This window comes from Gobius niger (genome assembly GCF_951799975.1).
Source record: "Gobius niger genome assembly, chromosome: 8".
Taxonomy (NCBI): Eukaryota; Metazoa; Chordata; class Actinopteri; order Gobiiformes; family Gobiidae; genus Gobius; species Gobius niger.
Window position 1 is genome coordinate 25,415,814 of NC_136859.1, and position 21,982 is coordinate 25,437,795.

The following is a 21,982-nucleotide window of genomic DNA, read 5'->3' on the forward strand; positions in this document are numbered from 1 at the left end:
GAGGCAGGATTTGAGACGTGCTCCAGCCTCCGGCACAATTGCGAGTCAAGGGCCTGTGTGCCCTTCAGCGCCAGTCCCGCAAAATGTGACGGGTCTGGGATATTGCAGAAAATGACAGCCAGCTAAGTTAGAATTGAAGCGAAAAGACAGGAGGGATGATTGGGTGAAAAGCTCGAGAGGTGCAGATGTGAAATTGGATGGAGAGGATAGAGGAGGGCAGGCGTGCTTTTAAAGATGGGCTTGTCGGGATCAAATCGTACAGTGAGCGCAAAGGAGGATGGGGCAAACAGGCAGCGCGCGCGCGCCGGAAAAGACAAGAGTGACAAGGACAGGGGTAGACAGCAGGACGACAGGCGAGGTGCAGCATGACGCGCTCAGGAATGACGGACGTGATGAAGGAGAGTGGCACAAATGTCACCATGCTAACCTTTCATACACTCAACTCTGCACTGCTCTCTCCCCTCTCTCCACAGATTAGCGCCTGACAAAGACGAACCCCGAATAAGCAACATGGCGGTCTAAATCGGCTCCACACTTTTCCAGCGCGGAGTTTAAACTTCCCAAAGGAGTCGTCCAGCTGCAAACCAATCTACCTGTTGGGACGTACGGTCGGGTGGTGCGGACTATATCAAAAATGAAATAAGTGATGCTTGAGCAGTGGCATGGAGCATTTGGACATGTTCGGGTTTATCGGACGGATATCCCATCGAGATTACGACACTTTTGTGAATGCCTTGGAAGCCGAGCCACTTCTCCACATTGGCTCGTGGGCACAAGCGAGTAATTGAAAAATCCCCCCTCGAGAACCTCTGCGTTTTGATTTGTTGTTCAGAAACAGCCTTTAAATATATATGGTTTTCCCCCCTCTTTACTGAGGAGCAATTTTAACAAAACACTCTTTATCCTCTCCACTCTACCCTTGTGCTACCGTCTCCTCTCACATTGCGGAGAAATACATTATGAGGCAGCGCCATTCTTCTTCATCCTCCCTCAGTGACGGAGAGAGAGGAGGGACAGACTGTCCAGAATAGATAACGAGCAAAGGAGACACGCACAGGGAATCAAGTGAAAGAAAACTGTTGGAAATCCTTGTGACGGTTTTTTTCATTTTTTTTTTTCACCTCTCCTGTTTGTTGCGGGCTTGTGCCATGTGCAGGAGAGAGGTCAGGAATCCCGACCACATTGGGGGCGCATGAATAGGAGAGCCCTGATGAGGACAGAATTGAAGGATGGCCCGGTAAATAGACTGCGGTGAATGAAAGAGGAGTTCTAAGGTCGGTGAGACAGGCAGGTAACCAGGCAGCACCCAGAGTCAGGCACAGCGCCAAGCAGACATCCAGTGGCGGCACCGTCATTGTCATTCTGAGCACTGTCTGAGGGAAGCGACACAAGGGAAGAAGCCAGAAGAAGAAGAAAAAAGATTCTGGCTTTGGTAGCATCTGGTGATTCCATCCAGTAGCAAAAGCCCATGCATTGAAGGCATCAGGCAGTCTGGTAGACAGGAGAGAGAGGCTGCATCAAAAAGAGGAATAGGGAAAGAGAGAGAGAGAGAGAGAGAGCAGGTGTCGGAAATCCTTCCCTTCATCTGCTTGTCATTTACTTCTTTATGTTTTCCCCTCGTCTGGTGAACTGATTGGTTTTCTGGCGCTGGCGGGCCTCTACTGCAATCCTCCTGACAAGCAAACACACAGCAAGACAAACCAAAAAAAAGTCAAAAGAGGAGACTGTCTGACTCATTTTTCACAACTTCCCTCCCCACCCCCCCCCACCCCTCCCTCCTAAAGATAAAAAGGAAAAACAACACACCAATCAATCCCTCATTTTCTTCTGACCAGAACTGATCCGGAGCTTGTTACAAAGGGATTATTTCTGCCGTCTCCTGTGTTTTGTGTCGGGCCCCACTGTGACACTCTTGAGAGACTCTGACCCGCCCCCACCTTCACCACGGCCCCCTCCTCGCTCGAGCTGACCTGTTAAAAGTCCAACTCTGTCCGAAGATCCTGGCGCCTGCATTGACTCACTACTACAGCGATAATATGGCTTCTGATACCGCCTGAATCATTCTGTAAGTAGGCCTCTCTCACATATATGTATGCGCGTGCCTTTAGCATGTTTCCGCATCATGTGTGTTTGTGAGTTTGTGTGTGAGAAACAGACGTGGCTTGTCTTTATGCAGAGCGAGTTCTTGTGTACGTATATAGTGTCTCCACAGCGAATTTGCTTTTCTTTGCTTCCGTTCACCTCAGGCAGTTTGTGTGTTCAAACGTGTACTCAGAGATCCAGTATAGTGGGGACAAGAGGAAGCATTGTATAACAAAAGCACGGACCTTTTATCAAGGTATTTTTATTCATGTGGGGAGAATACAGTAGGTTCTGTTTATTCCTACGTTATTATGCAAAGTCTGAATATCTTCTCTCAGGCACACTGTACATGTCATGGACAGTGAATGGAATTTACCTGAACTTTTATGAGTGTTCGAAAGCAATGGATGGAACTGCTGTACTCTGAATACTTACTGTATGTCATTGTGATTGTCTCCTATATTTGTCTTAACCCTGTAAATTGTAAACAGTGAATAATTTTACCAGTGGAATAGAAATGCAAATGATTTTAGTATTCGACAGCCTTGTATATTATGAAATATGCAGATTATTGGAGAACTTCAGTCTACAGTACTATATGTTGAGGTCTAGTATTAGTGGAATACATCAGCTATCTTGTACTTTTTTTGAATATTTCTATAGTGCACAACAAAGTAACACATAGATACATAGAACACATTGGATATTCAACAAATTGGCAGGCCCTTGCTTGTTTCTTGTCAGATCAATCCAATGTTGGAAAATGATTCTGTAATGGAGAGAGTCTTGTGCACTATAGGTTTCTCTGATTTTGTCATACTGCGTTTGTGCGTATAGAGGGTATGCGCATGAGGTCCTTTCATTCTAAGTAGAACCCTCTATGTTCGGTACTGAGTGGCAAATCATTTACCAAATAACAATCCAGACTAGTCATTTGGCGTTGTTGCTATTTTAACATGCCTTCTTTGAGACCAGTTGAAAAATGGCAAAAATTCACATTTTGCATGGGTGGATCTTAACAAGGTTCAAAGTAGAAATTCAAGGCAAGGCAACTTGTTTATACCGCATATTTCGTACACAAGGCAAGTCAATGCGCCTCAGAGGACAGGACTACAATATGCAACTAGAAGAAATAGGAGTGAGACAAAAAAAATTGAGGAAATCTTTTATTGAAAACAACAGATAAACTGAGATAGTCTGTTTTGCAGCTGATCAAAAGTTTAAGACCAAATGCCTTTGAAGGCCAAATCATTTTTGATACAGAATGTGGTCAAAACGTGGTGTTTTGAACAAAAAAGTGGAAGACCCAAAAATAATGTCCCCAGCACTGAGCTGGAGGAACTGATTGGCTGTCTGTCAAGACACTGGATGATCCTCGACCCAAATGAAGGCCGTTACTGCAGCCAAATAACCATCAGAGGCATCTGTGACTGAAGGGCCTCAAAAACAAAAAAACATCTTCAAAGGCCTCTTCCCTTTGAATGCTGTTTGGAATTTGGAAAGAGCACCAAACATGGGACATTGAAAAGTGGATGGTGACCTTGATGGTCCTGATGGTTTCCAACGTTACTGGCATGACAAGCATATCCCACTTGAGATGTTTTCTACGAGCCACGGAGAGGGGGCACCATAATGATCTGAGGTGCGTTTCCTTCAGTGGAACAATGGAGCTTCAGGTGGTGCAGGGGCTCTGTGCAGATGTTGCAGAGAGCATCCCACATTACTGAGGGCCCTAATCTTAGCACTCAGTGCTGTGGACATTTTTTTAGATTTCCTTTTGACTTTTTGTTCCACAACCGTTAGGATGTTTTAAGACATTCAAAATGACTGTCTTACTGCGTCCCGCCTCAGCAGCGATGGCACTCTGCGAGAGGCCCTGCTCATGCAGCTCAACAACCCAAACACGGTCTATATGAGAATTATTTTTAGCCTTTGCCACCAGGACGTCATGACAGTGTGAATAGTAAATACCTGACAGTTTTGACCTTTGAAGGTATGTGGTCCTAAACTTTTGATCAGCTGCAAAACAAACAATTTCAGTTAATTTATTGTTTTTAATAAATGATTGACTGTTTGTTTTGTCTCCCATTTCTTCTTGTCGCATATTGAAGTTCTACTTGGAACCGTAATAAGATCCAACGATGCAAATACATTTTTGCCGTTTTTCCACCTGGTCTTAAACTTTTGATTGGGAGTGTATCTATGTCTATTTTTAGCTTTTAAAAATCTAAATTCTTCTCAATGGAAACAATAATTACAGCCTACTTACAATGGTTGATTATGGTGCAATACAATGTATGGTGTGCCGCCTTTGTATGGTGTACCAGTGTGTAGGTCATCTCTAGCAACATGCATTCAGTTTTTTTTAAACATTTGACACATTCATTTTCCAAGTCCCGTGTCTGGTAATCTCTGTGCCCACAAGCATCCTTTCACCTGAATATACAGTCCATATTGATTTTGCGCAAAATAGGCTAAATTCTTTCACTTCAGTTGTGAAAGTGAAGGTCAGCGTTAAGGAAATGCTTCTTTGTCAATGCATGCCCTCGCAGAGACAGAAATGTTAGCGTACGTGTGTGTGTGTCTCTGCCAAAGAGCAGATTTTGATCTTCCAGCCAAGCTTAAAACAGCATCAGAGTGGTGTCTGAAAGCAGCGAGTGAGCTTCCATTCTGCGTGTTTGGAGATGTGTGTTGCGTACATGGTCCTGGGGTTAATTTCAACTAATTAGTGGTGAGTATTTTGCTTCTCAGAGCAGTTTCGGTTCTGTGTCAGTGTACTTATTCATGAGGGTGAAGCGGCGAGGGAGGGGCTGAACTGTGGAGGATGCTCCATCTAATGAGTCTGACTGGGATTCTCTCACTTAAAAAAAGAAAAGGAAAAAAAAAAGCATTAAACACAATAAGTGGGGACGACAGTGGCTCTGATGGTAGAACCGCAGGGTTATCATTTTGATTTCCGGCATGTGCAGACTGCTGTATTCTTGAGAAAGACCTTTATATGAATGCAGTGGTGGCCAGTAGTTGGTGGCAGTCTCTCTTCCATCAGTCTTTTTTTCTGTGAAGTATCTTTGAGTGTCCAGAATAATGCTATATGAAACCAATTCATTATTATTGATTGTATTGCCCACACACAAATCAGAACTTCACAGCATTGAACAAATAAAAAGTAATAGCATTTTTCTTTCTTTTGACTTGAATTCTTGCATATCTTGATTTACATCTGTTTTAACCACTTCCAATGTAGCCCTGGTATAGTCCAGTGTCATGTTCTTTGTTGCCTTCCTTTTCTTACGTCTCACGCCCGCGGCATTGCACCCAGCTGCGTGTCATTTCGGTCTGCTTCTTATCTGCCTTTGTGGTGCCACAGTCTGGGCCTCTGCAATGTCCTGCATATTACTGAGGCCATCTATCTCCATGGACACATCCACATCTTTATACACTCCCACAGTCCACCAGGCCCCGCACCGAGAGACGCTCAATCAAGATAGTCCCTTCAAACAGCCCAATGAACTGTGAATAACGCCATTACACAAACTCCCAGCTCGGAGCATCACAAAAAAAAAAATTGGGGGGGTGGACCAAGAGGATGCAACAGAGGGAAAAATAGGATGAAAAACACTGTGCAGATTGAAGAACAACAGCGGAATGCACTAGAGTGAAGGATGCTGGGAAATGGCGCGGGTGTGTGGGGAGGCTGTCGAGCAGGAAACGACCTCTGCTTCATGGGATCACTCTGATGGGCTTAACTGTGTCCTGCTTTGTGGCCACTGTTGGTCATCGTCTCTGAATGAAGATAACTAAATAATATGATTACGACAGCGGCGCAAAGATAACACAGAAGTCTAACCCCTTTGCCATTGTCAGAGAGTGAGGAGTGACATGTGATGACATCCAAGACTCGGCTGTACAAAGTGCATTACAGTGTCAGGGGCTTAACAGCATGGCCTCTGGGCGTCTGTTGGGGAGCATAACCCATTTTGTTTAGTAAAGAGGCTTTTTCACTGTGTGTAGTGGAGCAATGATTTGTTGTTGTTGCTGAGTTGAGTCAAAGATTTAAAATGTGTAAAGCTTTTTATTTCCTACAGTATAGCCCAGCCCCAAATGCCTTTCTATATAAAGTGGATTTGTATTCATTTCCATTTTTTTTTTTATGTGGATTTTACTTCAAACAAACAAACAAACAAACAAACAATATTGACAGTGTTTGGTCTTCCTGTCATCACTCTGCTTAGAGGTGCAGCTATTTAAGTATATTTGAGGATCTGTGAGTGGGTTTAACTTGAGAAACAGATCCAAATCCGTCGCGTTTATGTGGAAAGTTGATCACCGATGTTGCTCAGTCGTATTTTACTGTTCTTATCTCTCCTCTTCCACACATCTGGCACGTCAAGCACATAACTCCAGTGAAGTGACTATGTTAAATCATTGCACATGCGTGGACATAAACCAAAGTGCTGGTGGCGAGACGGCTGCATCTTATCTCTGAGCTTTACACCGCATCCTCTGCGTGGGCTATTTGTTTCATGTTTCCGTGCTTGACAGCTTTGACACGGATTCCTGCCAAGTTGACCTTGCAGTTTAAAGTGTAATAAAAGCTGAATTCCCAGGCTATGTTACACATCGATACATGTTCTTCTGCCAGCTGATAAATGGTCTTTCTCCCCCTTGGGGTGGGGGCAAAAAACAAGCAGGAAGCTGTCCAGTCCGGCACAGTGGAGGTAAAGTACAACCATTGCTCAGTGTAGTGAGCTAATATGAGGCTTGGGATGGACTGAAACCCCCTCCTAAGAGATACGAAGTATCTCCACTCCTCACGCAGCAGGACCCACCATTTGCCTGCAGTGCTAAAGATTAGCTTGAAGGAGGAAATAGAAAAGACACTGTTCGCATGTGACCGAGTGAGTAAGTAAAAGAAGGGGGAGCAGAAGAGAAGACAGTTGGAAAAATGTGGTGGTGGGGTGGAATGATGATTAAAAGAAGACTGCCTCATTCACTCTGGTTAGCCATCTGCCCACAATAACATGTTTCCATAAATGCTAAAGAGTGAGATGCTGATTATAATTGACTAGTTAACAATAGCTCACCCTGGGCAGCATCCTTTTCATTGTAGTACGCAAAATGTCAGCGCCACAAAATAACTTATTGATTCTCAGCCTTCACCATTTGATGCCTGTTACAAATATATAAAGATGTTGGACCACAAGCAATTTTATTTTATTAAGACTTTGTTTTGTCTCTGTTATTTCCTACATTCAAAATAAGTGTTTGGAATGAAAACTGAATAGATTCACTTGTCAGGCCTGACCTGAAACTCACACCTTCAGCAGTTTTGATTGATTGAAAGGGTAATTTTCAGAGAGAGATAGGCTTTTTTTTTTTTTTTTACATCTCAATCACATACAATCCTTACAAGTCGACAACCACCGCGATTTCATTGTAGCGATGACAGTTCACGTATGCTACCCCGGTGTATCTGGATGACAGTGCGTGCTCTGTAACAATGTGCCGCTCCTGTTTCATCACAAAACAACAACAAACACTTGCCACATGCAGAAATAAGGAGATGGGTGTCATGCCGTTTCATTTTGTTCCACGGCAGCGGTAGCAGTCAGCGTTGGCGCAGTATGTTCCAAAATCCTTCCTCTACTTTCGGTGTAAAATCCTCACAGTTCACGAGATCATTGGTTTCATGAAGTATCATTGACCCCCTTTGCACCAGTTGGTTTCTTTCAAATCTGGCATCCCATCTGCACTCTGTCTTATGCTCCCCTAATTAGCACTTGTCCTACCCATTTGTTAATTTAGCTTGTGTAGTTGATGTTATTTATAATCTCCCACTTTTTACGCATTTTCTTCCTTCTTTCTGTTGGTATCAATTAGTCTGTTTGCTTGCAGTTTCCTGGCTTTGAAGCTTTCTTGGCTATGGCAGCGTTTGGCTTATAATATTTACACTCTGAAAAGCGTGGTTATTCACTACCTTGAATAGATGACAAATTATACAGAAAATTTCTGACATGTACCACAGCTAACCTTGAACTGTTAGATGAAAGTGTTGCTTAACGGCATGACTTTTAGTGTCTTTCCAGCATCAGGAATAAATATGTCTGCAGTTTGAATTGAGTGAGCCGTCAATGCCACAGCTCATGAGGAGCAGCGGCAGGAAATTATGGGGCAAGATCCTTAGACTGTGGTAGTTAATGGGTTGAAAGACATCACCAGCATCAGGCAGCATATGCATCCGCAAGGCACTAATAATGGACATATTGTGGTTTAGTTTTATTGAAAAGATCCCTATTTGCGCAGCTACTCTTCATGAAGTCCTTAATGCTGTGAAACTGCACAATACATTTTCCACCACTTGCCTCTCTTGCGTGGTCTGGTGCTGTTTTTAAATCTAAAATTTATGATGGGTTCGCCCAAAAAGTATTTTCTACACTCGCCTACATAATACTGAGCTAAGAAATGACAAAGCTGAGGAGTTCCAATTACTGTAGTTTAAAAAGCCTGAAGGAAATAGGACCTTTAGAAACTCATTCTCACATAATCTAAAAACATGGATATATGTACATTTCAGTGTCCGTGCTTTTATGTGAACAGTTCTCAGGTTCTGAAAGCTTACAAGTATGTGCTTTTTCCTTTTTTGCTCTTACGGCAATAATAGAAAATACTCTTTTATGGAAACTACATTAAGTGGCTTTAATTTCCTTTTCACCCTGGACCTGTCATTTCCATGTGCTATCATGACCCTTTCCGCCTCTTGCATGTTGGTTCAAAGTGTTTCAAAGTGCTGCTGTGCCACTGTCATCCAGGCTAATTTGGGATTTGAGATCTCTTCTGATGCTGAGGGGCACTTGAGCTTCCTGTGTCTTGTGTTCTCAGCTGGCCAAGCGCTGCACCAGCCGCTGCCACCTGACTAAACCTGTCCCTCTTATTGGCTAATGGAGCACGAAAAATGAGCCTGTTTACTTAGCTGTCGTCCCGTGTAGCTTGCTTTGGGCTTGCTGGCCTTGGGGAGTGGGGGGGTTGTGTGTGGCAGACAGTGTGGCAAGTGTGACAAGAAGTGGACATTAGGACACACATGCCCTTTTCATAATGTGCTCCCAGCTGGGCTGTTTGGCTGCACATAAAGTGAATGCCGCTAATGGCCTCTCAGTTAATGGAGTCATTAAGATTGGATTGCAAGAAGATAAAAGCAATGTGTATAATGTGTGTGAAGTGGATGTGATCATCAATATGTCTGTGTGTACTGTTACTGTAAATGCTTCCACAATGTTTAGGAGAAAGCAACCCAGGATTTAATGCCGTTTTTCTGCATTAAGGAAAATGGCAGCGTTTTATCAGTGTAATTGTAATATACAGTGGGCTCAGGTGATCAGTGGAGCATCTCTGTCCTAATCAACCCTCTCATTCTGGCCACAACAGCGCAAGGCAACTGCTAGCTCGCAGCCGCCTCTTGTGTGAATATCTAAGTGACAAATGCTGCTCAGCTTGATGTGAGGTCATGTCCCCAAGAGAACATGGCTGACATCTGACAAAAGGCATTCTGGAAAGTGTTGCGTGTTGCTTTTATGAAAGCATGAGTGCTCATTAAAGCGCTGTCAATTATTTGAGTTTAACCAGGGGGGTCGTCTTATCTATGCCATCATACTCATCATGTTTCCACATGGGTCCTGTATGGCACCAGCTCCCACAATTCCTATTTTTCTTTGTTGTGTTGCATAATTAGACTTTTTCAATATCAGGTGCCCTTTCTGACCAATTTTTCTTAACTGTTTAAAATCATCTCAAAGCAATACCTTCTTCCCAAACACGCCTGCACACACAGTCCTCTTGGGTGCAACAGCCACATGTCCGCCTATCTGAAGATCAAACAGAGGTGTGACAGTAAGACAGAGCGCCTTTTAATCCGGACAGAGCCTGTAGCTGTTAAAAGCAGTCTCGGTGGGGGACGTCATCGCGCAATCACTGATCAAACCTGTGTGCGGATCCCTGAGGAGGCCCCGGGGTCACTCTCCAAAATAAGGAGCACTCGTTTCATTTGACTCTGATCTCATTTGCAGAACAGACACTGACGGGGGATTGTAGGCGTCTGTTCAGATCAGAGATTTCGTCAGCGCTCGTGTCATTGTTATAGTCCACTGCTCTGTCTCAGTTCAACATATTTCATTCATTGTTTTTAATGTGCATTTCTCTGATTCACAAATGGATTTAGAACATGTCCTCTGCTTAAGAGGTCATGGTTCCGTTGGCCTTGGTTTGTTTGTGTATGTCTGTTAGCAAGGTGACTCAACAAGCAATTCACTTCGATGAGTATCCGGAACACCATTAGACCCTAGTTTTGAGAATGAACGGTAAAATAAATACAGCCTCTTGTTATTCTAAATCTTGAACTATTGTAAGATATGACTTTGTGGCTCAAAGGGTCGAAGATTGTTTTTCATTTAGTTCATGTATCAACAATCCAAGATACTTAAAGGGACTATACGAGTTGAATAAAGTATTTACCTCCCCCTACATGTTCCAGCAATGTCCTTATGACCTATTCACCACAACTACCTCGAAAATCCTGCACGGTCACTTGAAAAGGTGTTAACTTGGGTCCGAAGTGCCATCAAGCACGAGCTTATTATAGAAGCTGCAGTTACGCATAAGACCTGAGGTGGCAGGAGCGAGTATAAAATGACCAAATTGCATCTAGTCCCTTTAATGCATGAAGACTGTGATCATGTTTTTCACCTGATTACAGAGCACACTGCTTAAAAATGAACTATAGTATCACTAAATACTGTGAGCATTGTATTACTTACAGGAATAGAGGGTCAGTTAGGGGCAACATTTATTTTATTTCGGTATGCAACCTGGATAATGCACTTTTGGAAGTCATTTATTGAGACCAGTGCAAACTGAAAAATAAAATATTTGCTCATTTAGTACATGAGCCTAACCGGGGGCTTACTTTCACACTTCTGTCCCATTGCTTGCATTTTTTTCCTCGTGCAAATTAGCCAACTCTCTCTCACATATCTATATATTTTAAGATTATTTTTTGTATGTAAGCTAACATTATTTCCACTTGGGAATCAATAAAGTTATTATGATTCTGATTTAAAAATTATGAAGTAAATGGCCAAGTATAGACAATGTTACAAGCTCTATGTTTACTTTACTAGAGAATACTTCTGTGTTTTTTGTAATGGTTAATGTTAATTTGATGCCTAATAAATGTTGCGACTAATCTGCATTCTGCATAAAAAAAACCCATCTTTCTCTTTATTATATAAATGTATCTAGTAATTTAATTTGTACATGTTTTTTTCGCTTAATCACCTTTTAGAAACCCAAGACATGTCAGCGAATATCCATCATCCACTCGTATTTGAGCGACAGTGGACAGACCGTAGCCACTTTCAACGTCAACTGGACCTGGCCTGCCGTCATTGTTCATATAGCAGCTAGCTCATTGTCTAATAATTGCCAAGGCATGAATTTACACTCTGATTAACACTTACTGACCGTCAATATGCACAAAAAGGGCAATCACCACGTGTCTGTTCACTGACATGCTCGCGCTTGTCGCCTGATACTCATTAATAATTCACCCATTCCAGCAGATTTATTCAGCGCATTCACGCAAAAACAATTCTGCATGATTGCCGTGTGCTGAAATCACTCAGGTAAAGCAATTGACATCTCTGGTCTTGTGAGCCTGTTTTAAATTTTAATGTTTGATTGAAGCTCACGCTGCGCAGCACTTTTCCCGGCAGAGCAATAATGGCAGCTCATCATCATATCTGCAGGTATCGCCTTTTTTTTTTACTGCGGCTTATCACAAATGCACACATGACTCAGCTCTATTCATCTCACTAAATATGTGTAATCTTATCACTTATCGCTGCATCTTTGTCACACGCCTATATTTGACCGATTTGTAAGATATATCTAATTAAAAACGGGGTATTTTGCACATACATTTGTATAAACGCAATGATTGCAGCCTTCCTGGTTGAGTGGGTTGGGATTTATCTGGCCAACTTTACTCTTTTGAAGCCATACAAAAAGCTCACAATTACTAATTTCCTCGGAAAGGTCATTAAACAGGAAGGCCATGTTAGCCAAAAAGGACAGATTGATGGTTAGACGATCCATCACCGCTTTTTTTTTTCTTCACATGCACAGTCTCTCTGAGTGCTAGGAGAGCTTCTATCTTACACATGACCCGTCTAATTGGCTGCGAAGGATGTAATTAGTTAATCGGCAAATTAAAAACTTTGCATTATTCAAAAAATCAGCAGGAGATTGACGCACTTCCAACAGTTTCACGCTCTTAATTACTGGTTGTAGTCTCGCTTTTGTGGAGGTATTTTTAGATCCTTCTTCAGTCGAGATATCCCGGAGAATCATTGACCGTAATGACTGACAGCTCCCTTGCCAGCCATTAACTTCAAAGATTTATTGTTATCGCCTGTTTTTAAAGCATAGCTGTAATTAATTTGGAAGACCTTGGTGACTCATGAGGTGTGAGTGCGGGATTTTAATTCCGACTTGGGCTTATTTAATATATGTTATTTCCTCTCGGTCTCTCCATCGATGCGCTGCCCCGTGTCCTGTCCCTTACATTAAATATGGATGAGTTAAACAAGATTAACTGAAAGAGGACTGGCACTCAGTATGTAGCAATTGTGCTGCGATATCAAGTTGATCCATGCATATTATCGTAGGGGCAAATGCTCTTCTTTACTTTGTTATTTAGTGTTGTAGGTTTTTGGGTGCCTTTTTTGGGGTTTTCCTTAAATCTCTACTTTGAGGGATGAATGGAGTGAAAACTTGAGTGTTGACAATCTAAAGCAGGGCTCTCTGTCTCGTGAGGGCTTTCCATGCAGCTTTCCAAAGGTTTTCTGCATTACTACATAGCTCGATGAGTCACATCGGTGAACCAACTGTGCCAACATGTTTTGAGTCACATTTATAGATGCAATTTCGCCAAATAATATCAGTATGTTCAACACAATCTGCAAAGTAAACATGTTTAAAGGGATATTTCAGGATTTTTGACATAGGGCCTCATTTCCTAGTGTTGTTGATTTCTGGAGATATATATTTTTTTTTAATCATGCAGTCCTTATATTTAAAGAGTTTAGTGGTGCTAGGCTAGCGCATGTCTATGGCAACTAGTAGCCTGCATTAAAAACTTTGTCAAAATCATTGGGTAGTCCTCCTGCCGTATGTGACCCATCACGAGAATGGGGGACACAACTCTGTTTTGGCGTATTTTAAGAGGGACATAGCTTGTGAAAGTCTTCAAAGTTTCCAACAATGTGTAGCACATGGAAATCTGATAATATTTGGAGAAGATTTGGCAAGTTTAATTGAGGAACTGGAAATCATGTCAAAGAGAGGAATTAGCCTCTAAACTTCTGGGCTATTCTCACCTCTCTCAGAGTGACAATAGGGCTCATTTACGTCTCATTTAGAAAAGCCATACTGCTGCAAAGCTCCGCCTGTCGTGTCATGTGTGTGGGGTTTCAGTCCTCAGGCCTTGAGTTCACTCACTCAAACGCACATAAACTGATCCACAATAGACGTATGTATAAAACTGGCTTTTTTGCATGGCATTTGTTTGCTAAAGGATGTGTCAACAACGCACACCAAAGCAGCGGTGCCTCCTCCCTAGAGATGAGCGTATTCTAGCTCAACTCAAACACTGTAATAAAAAGATACTAAACTTACCTGTTCCCCTGCATCTTGGCCAGGACACTCTTGAAAAAGAGATTTTTAATCTCAATGAGTTTTATCCTGGATAAATAAAGGACAAATAAAAAAATAAAAAATAAACTTACTGTTTGGTGCTTTTGCTAGAAGCTTTTTTAAAGCTGTCTGGGGAGCAAAGCAGCGTCTCTGTCCCGCTGTCGCTGCTTTGCTATCAAGGCTCTTCCTGAGGAAGCGGCGCCACATAATCCGTGATTAATAAATCTGCTTAGCAGAAGTACTTCCAAACATGTCCATTGTAACGTCCACGGTTCAGCTCGTCTGCTACAATCTTTGCGGCATCCATCCAACACTACCTGGTGTTTACCCAGTATGTAAATTTACACAGACAAAGTCATGGCCCCACTGCACACTCCAAAATCACCCTAAACAAGCCGGTTTGAACCTAAGAGTTAAGTTTAAAAAAAAAAAAACAATACTGCAAGCTTAAACATTGAGAGGCTTCTTCGTGGCTTCAACTGAATGATTCTGCAAAAAAGCAAAAATCACCAATTTAACAAAAACGTCTTTTATATTTTTCTCGAAACTTGGGCTGCCGACTTGTGTCCCTGGTTCTAGTGACTGGGCACATATCTGATTTGTAGAAAGCTCCTTTGTGAATTCCACGTGTAGTAATGGCGGCTGCAGGTAAACAAACTGCTGTTGATCCGGTAACCTAACAGATCACTCCGCCAGCGTTGCTTACAACCAGGAAGCTGATGCTGCTCAAATATAAGTTATTTTAAATGCAAAATCAATCAATCAATCAATCAAAGTTTATTTGTATAGCACCTTACAACAACACAAGGAAGACCAAAGTGCTTCACAGACAGATAAAACAATATTAAAAAATCAATCAATCAAATAAGTGCGATCTAAGTCTTAAAAGCTAGTTTGAAGAGATTTGTCTTTAATCTAGACTTAAAGAGGGACAGTTCTGTGAGAACACGCAGACTGAGGGGCAGGCTGTTCCACAGTTTTGGCGCTACAACCCTGAAAGAACGATCGCCCCACTGTTTGTACCGGGACCTGGGCACGTCCAGAACCATTTGATCGGCAGACCGGAGACTCTGCTGGGGCGATGTACGGTCACCAACTCAGTCAGATATAACGGAGCGAGACCGTGTAAAAACAAACATTAAAATTTTGAAATCAATCCGAAAACGGACCGGGAGCCAGTGCAGGGAGGAGAGGACGGGAGTGATGTGGCTGTGTCTGGATGAACCGGTGAGAAGACGGGCTGCTGCATTCTGCACTAACTGTAACCGGTGGAGTGACGACTGTGGGAGGCCAGAGTAGAGAGTGTTGCAATAGTCCAACCGAGAACTGATGAACGCGTGCGTTGCCTTCTCCAGGTCTTGGCGCGAGAGAAAGGGTCTAACTTTGCTCAAAAGGCGCAGCTGGAAAAAACTGGCTTTGAGAACAGCATTTATTTGTTGTTTAAAATTCAGCTCTCGGTCAAAGATGACTCCCAGGTTCCGAACTGCATCGCGAACTGGACCCATGACCCTGGAATGAAATTGAAGGACATCCCCGGAACCAAAAAGAACAAATTCAGATTTTGCTTCGTTCAGGTGGAGAAAGTTCTGAGCAAGCCATAGTTTAATATACAAAAGGCAGCTATGGAGTGATTCGAGAGCAGAGGCAGTGTTGGGGAGCACCGGTAAATAGATCTGGACATCATCAGCATAAAGGTGGAAGGACAAATTATGTTTAGAAATGATGGACCCGAGCGGAAGCATGTACAGTGAGAATAGGACCGGGCCAAGGATGGAACCCTGTGGCACCCCAGATGACAGCGGGGCAGAAGAGGAGGAATAAAATAGTTATATTAAAAAAAATATTCAGTCAACACAGACGTTTATATCAGTCGTCTGGTGTTATAAGTGATTTGCCTCAGGTGCACTGTGCTTGGGTCAGACTGTTTTTAATGCAGGCATCAAGTCTCCAGAAACGAACAACACTTGATAACTAGGAAATGAGGCCTCATGTCAAAAATCCTGAAATAGCTCTTTAGGTATCAAGACAAAACCATGCTTTACTTCTTCTTGTTAGTCTTATAGTTACTCAATTATTCAATGCCAACAAACACAAAGCCTTTATGTCGCATGTAAAATGATGTGTAATTAATTTAGATTTTTACTCTGATCATTATCTACCTATAAACACTAAAATCTCTTCAGGCTCCATGAATTTAACAGATTCACATTCCTTTAGCAGCTCATTATAAGTTATATGGCATGCTCCGCACTCCACTAACATCTATAGTGAAGAACTCCTTACAACCAGAAACATAAACATGCCATATCTCCCACACTTTCTCAGCCTAATGGTGATGAGGCAGCAGATTATTATGGGCTTTCGCCTGATCTTAAACTGCTCAGCATTTAATAGACTCTGCATCATACACTAGATGCACCCATCCTAAACCATTAAGGCTCTTTTCAGGTATATTTAATTAAAAATGTGATTTTATAGGCAATACATATCTGCTTCTTGCGCCCAGTAAGTCAAGAAAACATTTTCTATGACAATACGGCCAGCAGGGCAAACCTTAACTGCCCACTGCACGCTAAGACATGTCGCTAAGGAGCTGGGAGTTATCTGCGCTGTTGCATCTGTGAAGTATGACTTGCAGATTAGCAAGGAGGTGAATAATGTGAATTCGGACTCGCAGGAAGTAGTTTTGCGTAATTATACGGATTATACAAGTGGAGATAGAGTTGCTTTGCTCAAATTCCAAATAAACGCTTGGATGTTTTCCTTAGGGCAACATTTCAAACAGGAGCAGATAAGATTTACTTTTAAAATGAAAGCCTTTTCACTTCAATCGCACTTACAGCTTTGTTTGACCAGTCTTTATCTCCAGTCCTCAAGAGCCTTTCTCCGTCTCAAAAAAAATCAAAGCCCAACTAATTCATCTTGTGAGCTTTTTATTAAACCTTCTGGAAATGTGTTGACTGAAAGATTGGAGAAACTGCATGAAAAACGCACAACAAAGCGACTAGGTAATTCTGGCGGTGACGGCACCACAGGGACAAATCTTGCAGCAAAATCAACTTTTCCAAGCTTTTAATGTTATGATGTTTCATCATCAGAACATACCTGGAGTAGTATTTCACATAGTAGTATTCATGCAAGTTTCAGTAGTTTTGTTTACTGAATCTGTGTCTTTTGGACTTCCTGCCTTTTATTGCGTAATGTAGGAGTCGTCTTCAAGCTTTGTTTCCCGCGTGAGTTAATTTTATTTAATAAGAAGGGCAGACTGGATACTTGATTAGCTATGGCACTATGGCGGATTACACCCTGGACAAACAAACAGTAAAAATAGAACAGTTTCTCAATACTTTACTATACTGTATACTGTATTTACCCTAATGTTGTCAGAATTAGGGATGATCGGAGCTGATACTGAAAAAAATCGATATCGGGTATCGATTACAAATATCCCATATTGATCCAATACCAGTTTTAAAAACACAACTTTCACCAAGTAGATCTCGGTGAATATGGACATGCTGCTCCTCATTTTGAAGGAACCTGGAGAATTCAATCGCTATGTTAGTTTTAACCTCCGCAAAGGTATGTTTGACCGCCGCGCATAGTGTCGTGGCTAGCAACAGCATGCTAAAGCTAGCGGGAGCATGCTAATTTTAACAGCAACTAATCAAGGCAACTAATCAAGGCTGGGTAGAAATACCTAAGTTAAGTAATAAAATAAAATAAAACCGGCCACTTGGTATCGGTTAATATCGGATATCTGCAGATACTCAAACCCCCAGTATCGGTATCGTATTGGAAGCAAAAAAGCTGGATTTGGTGCATCTCGAGTCAGAATAATATTTTGCTGCTTGGAAAGGGCTGAGGAGCTACTGACAGCTACAGAGAAAAGATTAGACACCCCCTGGTGTAATAGATAGAACCCGCAACTGCCCTCCATAGCTCATCACCTGACCTGAGCATTTCTGTGCTCAAAGGGGGTCATTTACCAAGTGCAAAACGAGGAGCACGTGAAGTAGCAAGTGGACCAGCTGCAGAGTCATTTGCACATCTTTTACTCATGCAGCATTCTCTCATTTGCATATCAGATTTGTGGCCATAATACGACACGTAATATACAGAGTTTCAAATAGTACGTGCACCGCGCCTACAAAATAGCACAGGCTCTTTTTCAGCTTGCATTTTCGACTTATTGTATGATTTGCTGACATGTCGTTAGCCAAAACTAAAGTTTTATATATCAGTTTTTCGTTGTTTCATTGTCACTGCTCCCTCTAAACGGTGCTCGAGGCCAATTTTGGGGTGTTTCCACTGGCAGGTCCTACTCAGCCCAGTGCCCGGTCTGCCCTGTTAGCCGACTGTCCCCACTGGCCAGAGCCAATCTGGGCTGACCAGGCATACGTTTTGGGACCGACCCCTGGCCAAAAACGCGCTGAACTGATACTAAAGTGACCTTTGATTGGCGAGACGAGAGAGACCACAGCCCACACTCAAACAGAAAATGGTGATTTAGCCGCTGTTACCACAACTTAAAGAGACTAGATGCAAGTTGGTCATTTTTATATACTGACATTGGACATTGCTGTTTTAACATTTTTAAACTCTGTATGGACCCTTACAGAGTTTAAAAAAAATAATATTATGTATTTTCATCCCCCTACATGTTCCAGCCATGTCCAAATGTGTAGAATGAGCCCAGACCTGTTCACCACAACAGCCTCTAAAATCCTGTACTGTCACTCAAAAAGTTGTCACTTCGGGTCCGAAGTGGCGTCATGCACGAGCTTAATATAGAGACTGCAGTTACACGTAAGACCTGAGGTGGCAGTAGTGAGTATGAAATGGCCAACTTGCATCTAGCCCCTTTAAGCTGGTGTAAGCATAACATTAACCTCAACCTTAATAGTTGTCTTTTAGCAGCTTCTTTCTTGTAGGATTAGCTTTGGCACCTCTGAATAATTCCATAAACCCAACCAAAAAATGAGTATTTGTATTCTAGCATGCACATCCGCCGCCGACAACAAATGCGGTCCTTTATTAAGTGGAAAACCTCTCATATACTGAATAGAGTAGAGTACGTGAAGCCGAGTACTTCGACTGAGCTGTACTGAATAGAATCTTGCTATATGGAACCCTGGCAATTGATATCCTGACCAACACAGTCCTCACTCATAAACTGTCTCCTCTATACAAATACCTTATTTTTAGTTTATAGAATGTAAAATAGCACTGCTGAGACGCTTGATATTTACTTCAACCTCTTCCCGATACGATCATGGCTGTGTTCTGCGGGGGATAGATCCGCGCATCGATGCGTTTCACACGAGGCGAGCGGCAGTCCTGCTGGGAGGCAGAGGGGATTCAGACTGCTCATGGGACTGCCTTTGATTCCAAACAAAATTGCACGCGGCCCAGATCCACACAGACGATGCAAGCCTATTAGCACCTGCAACAGCCTCCGAGTGTGGTTCTCAGGTCACTAGTAGGAAACACAAGAGGGAGTCAGCAGGAAATAACAGAATGAGTGGGTTCCTCTGAAGATGTGCGATTCATGTAAGTTGGACAATCTTGCTGGTGTACGGAGTTGGAAGTAAACATTCAATTTAACTTTGAATGAACTGAAATAGTTTATGTTTTATAATATAATAGGACAAACTTTGAAGTTTAGTGGTGAAGAATGTGAGATTGAATGGTTGTCTGTCTGTAGATGTGACAGCCTGGCTTTTATTTAGTATCCCACACGGGCCCAAAGTAACTGGTAGAGCCACATTATTTCTGAATTACAATTGTGATGTTTTAAAACCCAGAGTTTGCAGTTCACTTTTTAAACACATCCAGAACCAATAACATTTGCTGGTTGTCTAAAAAATACAAAAAATATACAATCAGACATATTTCAGAGCATTTGTGAAGGTCTAAAATGTGAAAGTAATTAAACCCCCATGCAGAAAATATCTGCTGCTTTTGTGATTTGCAATCTTGCTCTAACCAGAGAACAATATAGCATGAAAAAAGTCAACAGCTTGAATGTTCTTCGCTGGAATTAACTGAGATGACAAATTACTGTTTGTCTTGCTGATTCATATCTCTTTTTGTTGTTGTTGACGGCCACTTCATGCAAATGTGCTGCGTTTTTTCAAACTTTTTGCACCACGATGCGAGCAGCCATCTTTCTTCCCCACACAAAAAAGGGTTTATAAGCACAGGGTATTAGTGAGCAAATGGGGGATTAGAGTGTAGGCCTTCCATTCCAGGTGCCGGGATGAGTTTAATTTATTTAATGCTATTTCACGCTACAGTTATAAATAATTTGAGACTGTAATTTGTTTACATGGTGGAAAGCCAAATATGCCAGCTAGCTGTTTAGCAATTATGTGTCATTTCCCCTGCGCATATTAATTGTTTACTGACAGCATGTTGTCGATGAGGACAAAATGGAGCCATCGCCTCCACCGCCTGGAAATGCACATAACCTCTCAGCCTCTGTCACCATTTTGCAATTTGGCCCTCAAACCCTGGAGGGACACAATGACTGTGGCTATAACAATTGGCCAGTGGTGCTCGCTGGTGAAATTGTGTCCTCAATAATAGTCTCATATGGGGATAACCTGCCGTATTGCTCACTGGATTTACATACTGGAGGTAATCATTGTGGCCGGGGGCTATCTGCGACTGATGGTGCGTGTCACCACTGAGCATGGCACCATTGTTTTGTAATATTTTGTAAGAAGGCCCGATGGGAAAGGCTACTGCAGAGATCAATGCTCTATTTGGCTCGGTGCAGTGTTTTCTGATTTTGCACATTCGTATTATTGAGCACATGATTCATCCAAATGCTTACCTGTGGGTCATCATCTCTGTTACTCCACATGTCAATCTCAATTTGTGTTGTTATCAAGCAGAAAAGGCAGGATTCAAAGCTGTACATGCCACTACAAAAGCAACCCCGATGACTCTCTCACAATGGCTTTGATATCATAACGCTATTGTAACAATTATCCATTTTTGAAAGAAAGCCCCAATCCAGGAATATGCTAATAAAGACAAGTTGTGTGTACAGCAGTATCCTTAGAGGCCCAATTCATCGCATGAGGCGGGGGAGGGAAGTGGAGATAGGAAGCGATAGCTCAGCAGAAAGGCTGCTAACTCCGCCGGTGTGTTGCTAATCTACCAGGCTTAAGGCAACCACTTTTCTGCATGCCCTCACGCAGAAAAGACGGCCAGCTCACCTTTCAAGCAGCTCGGGCCACAGCCACAAGGGAAACCCAAACACATCGATTAGCCGTCAGGAAGAAGAGGCTGGACCAATTTCATCCATATCTTCTTTCCTGACCACCTCCAGTCGCTCAGGCCCTCGGCTTTCTCACAGGAACATGTAGATGGAAAAGGTTATCCCAGGTCTGCTCCGGTGGGCTGCGCGGGAGAGAGAGCACGTCAATGATGATCAAGCGTTAGAGACAAGCACATATTTGTTTGTTTGAAATCTGCACACGTTTTCTTTTGCGTGTTAGAACATCAAAAATTACAATCAGATGATTTTATTATAAATGCCATTTTAATATTTATTTACTGTTGTTGTTGTCTTTACCATATTTATATTTATTGTAATCTTCTTTATGCATTATTCCTTATAGCCTTATAGTTTTATAGTCTTTATAGTTTTATAGTCTTTATTTTAAATTATGGGTTATATGTTTCATGTTGCATGATTGTACCGAGAAAAATTCCTAGTTGAACCTCAAATAATGGCAACGAACCTATTCTGATTCTGATTGAAGAGCGCTATACAAGCACTATGTTATTATTACTACTACTATTATTATTATTATTATTATTATTATTATTATTATTATCAGCTGTCAGTAGCAGCTTCTTAACAGATAATTGACTTAAGAAACCTATTCTATGTCCTTGATGACTGAGCGCTTGTAAAAGCAGTTGTGTAATGTTTTTATGAAATGAAAAAAAAATCATGCCATATATCTTGCCTTTTAATGAGCCTTCCATCAAGTTCAATCACAATGAAAATGGGTTTTATAATGCACTACAGTGTTATTGAACTAACTGCCATTGATTAGACCCTAATTCAAATCTTTCGTAGTAATATTGTGAACATGTACATATGTGTGTTGTAGTCATGTTCACATACTGTCCT

The 21,982-nt window shown here is 42.1% G+C and overlaps 1 protein-coding gene across 5 annotated transcripts in view; it reads left to right on the forward strand.

Moving 5' to 3' along the window:
- grik5 (glutamate receptor, ionotropic, kainate 5) overlaps positions 1-21,982 on the forward strand; it is a 143,248-nt gene that overhangs the window by 5,116 nt on the left and 116,150 nt on the right. For 4 of the 5 annotated variants that reach the window (XM_079561870.1, XM_079561873.1, XM_079561871.1 and 1 more), the window contains one exon: positions 474-2,065. The exons of the other annotated variant lie outside the window; for it this stretch is intronic. The gene's annotated coding sequence lies outside the window, so the exon portion shown is untranslated. The remainder of the gene's footprint in view (positions 1-473; positions 2,066-21,982) is intronic. 5 annotated transcript variants of the gene reach the window in all.